Here is a 6,152-nt window from a genome sequence, read left to right as displayed (position 1 = left end):
TTTATTTGTGCATGGCACGAAATCAATACAAGTTATATACTATTTCCGAAATAAAAAAATGTCAACTCCGACAAGTGTCACCCCCTCATTCTATGTCTCTATTCATAAGATTTCTTTCTTATACTATAATCAGTAGGTAGATGATTTCATATTTATATTTTCTGATTTTTTAGTAATTTAAATATTAAATAATTTCATATTTTCAAAAATAACTAAAGTATAAATATTTCATTTAATAGTTATCAATGACATTAGAATGATTAAAAAAAAGTCAAATGTGTCTTTTTTTCAAAAATAACTAATGAATTAATTTGACATTTAATAGTTTTAAATGACATTAGATAATTAATGAAAGTCAATTGAGGTTTTTTTTACCATATATGCTTTTTTTTTTTAAATCTCCATTTAGATGTATGATGACAAAGTCTTTTTTGTAATGATACAAAAAAATTAAATGTAATATCTTATGTTCAAAATGATATCAAATATGTCACTAAAAATTGATATCAAATAGTTTTAAAGGATTGATTTGAAAATTAACATAAAAAATTTGTATTTTATGTTTTTGTATATATATGTGGAAGATTAAAATGATTTTGGTATATTAATTCAAAGCATAACACATTAGAAAAAAGGGAATAAGAATGTAATTAGGATTTGAAAAAAAAAACTTAAATAGATGATATATGTATTTAAAAAAGAAAAACGAGAGAGGAAATATGAAAATGTCTGATGCATGCCGACAAAGTACTCTTATTTAATATGTGCATGACGCGAGATCAATACTAATATTATAATATATTTTAATTTATTACAATTTTATAGAAAATTTGAGGATTTATTGATTTTAAATGGAATAATTTGTTTGCCATTCTCAAGTTGTTTTCACGATGGACATTCTCTAAGGATGCAATATCTACATAATGTTATTAGAGATTAATTTTTATGCATTGGTAGTGTAAAAAGTTTTATACAGTCATTCAATCACATTCTTCTATTTCCTATTTTAAATATGATTAAATTCAAAATTATTTATAAGCTAACAAAATGGAGGGTTGTGATTGAATGATTGTGTAAAACTTATTTACATTACATTGGAAGTGCATAGAAATTAATCTCATGTACTTAAAGCATTGAAAAAGATATTAGAAACATATGTTTTAGTATACTTCTAAAATATTTTTTAAATGTGTTTTACCCGGTTGTGGCGTGAGAGATAGATTCAGTCTTGGTTGATATTCCAATATATTATTCTCTAGTTATGGATCCTAACCAATTGGTTAAATGAGCTTGTTGTATTCTGGAGAATTGTTGCATCTTGAACGAATAAACTCTTAGGAAAGTATCATGTGACATGCCCCAAGCTATTTTGATGTCTGTTTCAAACTATTGTAGTTTTTGGTTTGAGACCATTCACTACGCCAGAAATGACATACTAAAGCGCCTATTTTAAAGCGACAAAATGCTTTAACATACTACACGAAACGATTCTAAATCGCTTGTATAGAAAAACCCTTTTAAAATTTGAAATTACCTATAGCGCTTTTAAAGAGAAAGCGCTTTAAAATAAATTTAAAATGCAATATTTCCTTAAAATGTTTGTCAATTTAAAGTGTTGTCCGCAAAGTGTGTGTCCTTACTACGTTGAGTCACATAAACACTTTAAAATATCTTATAATTTAATATTGTAAAACAAAAACAAAAACAACTTAGTCTACATGACCTGAACTTCGCACCCCCACGCTTCCACTTTTCATTTTCACGACGACCATCACTCTTCCAATTTTCATTTTCGCTTCGAAGAAGCTTTAGAAACCCTGAAATCCCTAAACTTCTCTTTTAAGCTTTGTGATGTGTCTCGAATCCATGTTAAGGTTGGAAGAAGCTGCTCTATTTTTTGGTGTGTTGACGCTTTGCTTCCAATGGATCTTCATGGGAACCCCTAGAATTCTCGTAAAAAGTACCTTTTTTTTCAATTTTCACAATCAGTATGGTGTTCTTATGGACTCAAGTTCTCAATATAGTCCGATCTTTGAAGGAGGTTGATTTATCTCTTTTGGATCCATGATTCTGTTTTTTTTTTGTCTTTGATTGTTAGATGTTTGGGTTCGGGTAACTTAATCAAAGGTTAGATAAATCATGGAATTATTTTCGTCGCGCATGTTGAGTCTACTTCTATTAATTGTTTGGATTCTTAACAAAAATACAGTTGCAGGGATGGGTGGTTGTTGGCTTTGGTAATTTCTGGTCTGTGAAAGGTTCCTTATCTAGAGGTAAGAGTTGAGGTTTTGTATCAGGAAATGTGGAGCAACTGACTAATTTTTTTGTAGCCAAGATGTCTGCAGCTTTTGGAAGATCTTTCAGAGTTCTAATGATGTTTAAGTCATCCTACCATTTATTTTAGGATGGAGGGTATTGAGATCAAGAACACGGAATCACATTGCAGTTACATGTAGCGCTTTGATTAAATATATCGGTTTATCAACCAAAAAAATAACCTTAAAGAAAGGGCTATAGAATGTGTGCTTTATAGTTATTGTGTGCTTGATTGTATTATTACTTCATCTCCAAAAGATATACTGCAGCGTAATAATATTAATCTCTAAATGTTGTATACTTGAATTTGGATATGAATTGTTATTTTTGTAATTAGTGGTTGATTATTGAACTGGGTATAGTAGATTGACCTGCAAATTTATTTTAAAGAAAATGTCACTGTAAAACGCTTCTTTTAAGAAAGGGCTATAGAATGTGTACATGCTACAACGCTTTTTCTCAAGAATGCATTGTAGAATGTTTCCTTCTAAAACGCTTTTATTTAAAAAAGCCTTATAGAATGCAGTCATGCTACAACATATTTTTAAAAGAAGCGTTGTAGAATGCATATATGCTAAAACGCTTCTTTAAAGAAAGCGATGTAGAATGCATGCATACTACGTCTCTTTTAAGAATCAACGTTATAGTATATCTCATGTTTTACAACGCTTTGTAAAATAAGCGTTGGAAAATACTAAAGCGGTGGATTCTACAACGCTTTAAAATGCAAAAAATAAGCGTTGTAGAACAACTTTTATGGCGTAGTGATTGTACTGTCATTGAGTTCCCACTGTACATTTTACAACAATCTCAAGAGTTTGCGTGAGCAGTGGTATGAAAAGTTTATCATCGATATAGGACATAGTTAAACGTGTTAGCACGACATGATCCGAGTGATGTTATTTTTCATTTCTTTTGTAATTTCATGATTTATTTTCATGCATATACCTGCAATTAATATGTGTTATCTTCAATAACTTGTATGTACATTGAAAATTACATATTTTTGGCAATCCAAGTGCATTGTTGTTTTGGTAATAGTGTGATATGTCCCTAGCTACATGATCTTTTGTCTTATTTGGGTTGCATGTGTTTTATTGAAATATGTGATTTTAGTCTTTGTCGTTATTTTTTGGGCGGTTTTAGTGTATTTGCAATGACTTTGAACCGCCACAAAATGAATCGAGGTAGTAATTTTACGAATTCCATGAATGTTAGGGACTAAAAACAGTGAATATTTTTTTGATGGATCAGATCTAATTCACCCTTATTTTACTGGAATGAAAAACATATTTAACCAATTTTATTTTTTAATAAAGGTCAACTTTTCAACCGGGTGCGTGAATGCATAATTTGAAACTAAAAAAAATGAATTCGTAATTTTTTTTCTTTAATTGATGGATAGATTTGAATTTTGAATTTCAAACGTGGATTTGGATGAACAAAAAGGAAATCCCATTCATCATTGCGTGGCATGATAAGGATGAGCACAAAAAGAAGGTTGTGTTACTCGTTATCATCTTAGGATTAGGGTTTCTGGATTTGTATTTATAGGCATGGATTTCAGAGCCAAATGATGAGTACAATCAACCCTGTTTTTGTTCTTTGTCCCATATCTATCAATCGATCCTCTCGGTGATTCAACCATGTCCGGATCTGATATGGGTAGTAACAAGAACCCTTCACAGTTGGGTTTCATCAACCGCAACAAAAATCATAACTGCTATTTCCCTCACCTTTCTCACCTTTTATCTTATGTTGTTGTGTCATGCTTTTGTTTTATAGAGTATTTGTTAATTTTGTTTCTTAAAGCTTTCAATATTAGAGAATTTTTTGAAACTATAAAAAAGATAAATAAAGTTATGGAATTTCGACCTTTTTAAAACGCCAAATCTTATAAGAAATTGAAAAACATGTTACTGTATGTTTTAACTTGTTATGGGACTGGTTTAGTTTTCTAAGACATGACCAAATTTTGAATTTTCAATCCTTCAATTTGTTTCACTGATGAGTCATATATAATGATACAGAGCTTAAGCTTCAGTTACAATGCAAGTCACTGCAAATTTTAAATTGTTAAATGCAATCGAAATGAAGGGTATTTAATCTATTATTTTATGCATCTAGAATTCTGGGGGACCTAATCCATCTGAATATCGATTCCCTAATTTTCCAAATCACTCTTTTTCCGGTGAGACATGTGTTGCTCAATTTATTTTGTGTATCTTTTGTTCCCTTGCCCGAGAAAATGCAATTACATATATGATTCACCAATAATATTAAAGTAAGAACATATAATGTATCCCTCAAATGTCTTAGATTCTTACACTAATCTTACATAAAGATAATGTTACATTATATGTAATATTACATAAAATGAGACCAATTTCTATTGATACATTTTATGTAATGTTAGCTTTGTGTAAGATTAATGTAAGAATCTAAAACATTTGAGGGATATGTTATATGTTCTTACTTTAATATTCCTGGTGAACATATATGAAATTTCATTTTCATGGCAAGCTAAAAGAAAATAAACAAAATAAATTTTATACATGTCTCATGGGGAAATGAGTGCTTTTAAAAATCAGGTAATCGATATCTAGATGGATCAAGTCCACTACAATTCTAGATCCAGCAAATAAATTGATTAAATATATCAAATACCCATCATTTCTATTGCACTAACAACTTAAAATTTATAGTGATCCGCATTGAGACTAAAGCTTAAGCTCTGTATCATTATATATGACTATGATCAATGACCTAAATTGCAAGATGGAGAATCCAAAATTTGGAAATGTCTGAAAAAACTTAATTAGACATCAGACAACAAGTCATAACAAACACAAACATGTTATGGTCGGAATTCGTCAATGTTTTATCTTTTTGTATTTTCAAAAAAATGCTCCAAAGTTGAAAGCTTTAAGAAAAAAGATTAACAAATACTAAAACAAAAGCATGGCATTAGCAGCATAAGAGAAAAAGGGAGAAAGGTGAGGGAAATAATAGTTACCGCCGTTTGAAGACTTGGAGCATTTCTTGTTGAGTGAGCCACGAGGTCTACCTCTAGGCTTCTTCACGAAAGCACCACCAGTTGAGGACGCATAAGCTAGTGATAGAGGATGAGGAAATGGCTCATCGGGCTAGGTAACAAGATCATCAAAAGGAGGAAATGGCCCACCGGACTGGCTAACAGGAGCGGTGGTGGTGATGTTGGTCATGGTTGGCGATATGACCACATCGGAGCCATATTTCATAGGCTTTCCCCTCTTCCTCTTCAATGGTGGTATCGTTGAAGGTCCACCTAGTGCTGGTGTTGGTGCTGCTGCAGTAACAATAGAAATAGAAGAAGAAGAAGAATCTCGGGGTTTGATACACCAGATTAGAATAATCCAATCGAAATTGCTACGGTGGTTGTGGTAATTGCTTCAGTTGTAGGAACCCAACCACAAAGTGCTCTCTATTACTACCCATATCCGATATCGACATGGTTGAATCACTGAGGGGCCTATAAAAAAACCCGAGGGGATCGATTGATAGATATGGGAGAAATTATGTTGGAAAAACTTTGTGTATTTCAAAAGTCTCACATTGCCTATGTGATGAGTCTTCTAAAGGTTTATATATCAAACTTCACATGGAGGTGGTTGGACTGGACGAGACCCCAGAGGCCCTCGCCCAATGATGCTCACCCAAAGGCGATGCATAAGCCAAAGGTTTGGACCTCCTCCGAGAGGCCCAACCGGCCCACTAAGGACAGTTGGATACGCCAGGCCCAACCCCTCGCCTATAAATAGGGGGCAGTTACCAATTGTAAAGGACTCTTGGCTCAT

Source organism: Lotus japonicus, chromosome 5, assembly GCF_012489685.1.
Source record: "Lotus japonicus ecotype B-129 chromosome 5, LjGifu_v1.2".
Lineage (NCBI taxonomy): Eukaryota > Viridiplantae > Streptophyta > Magnoliopsida > Fabales > Fabaceae > Lotus > Lotus japonicus.
Note: the sequence above shows the minus strand (reverse complement) of the source record.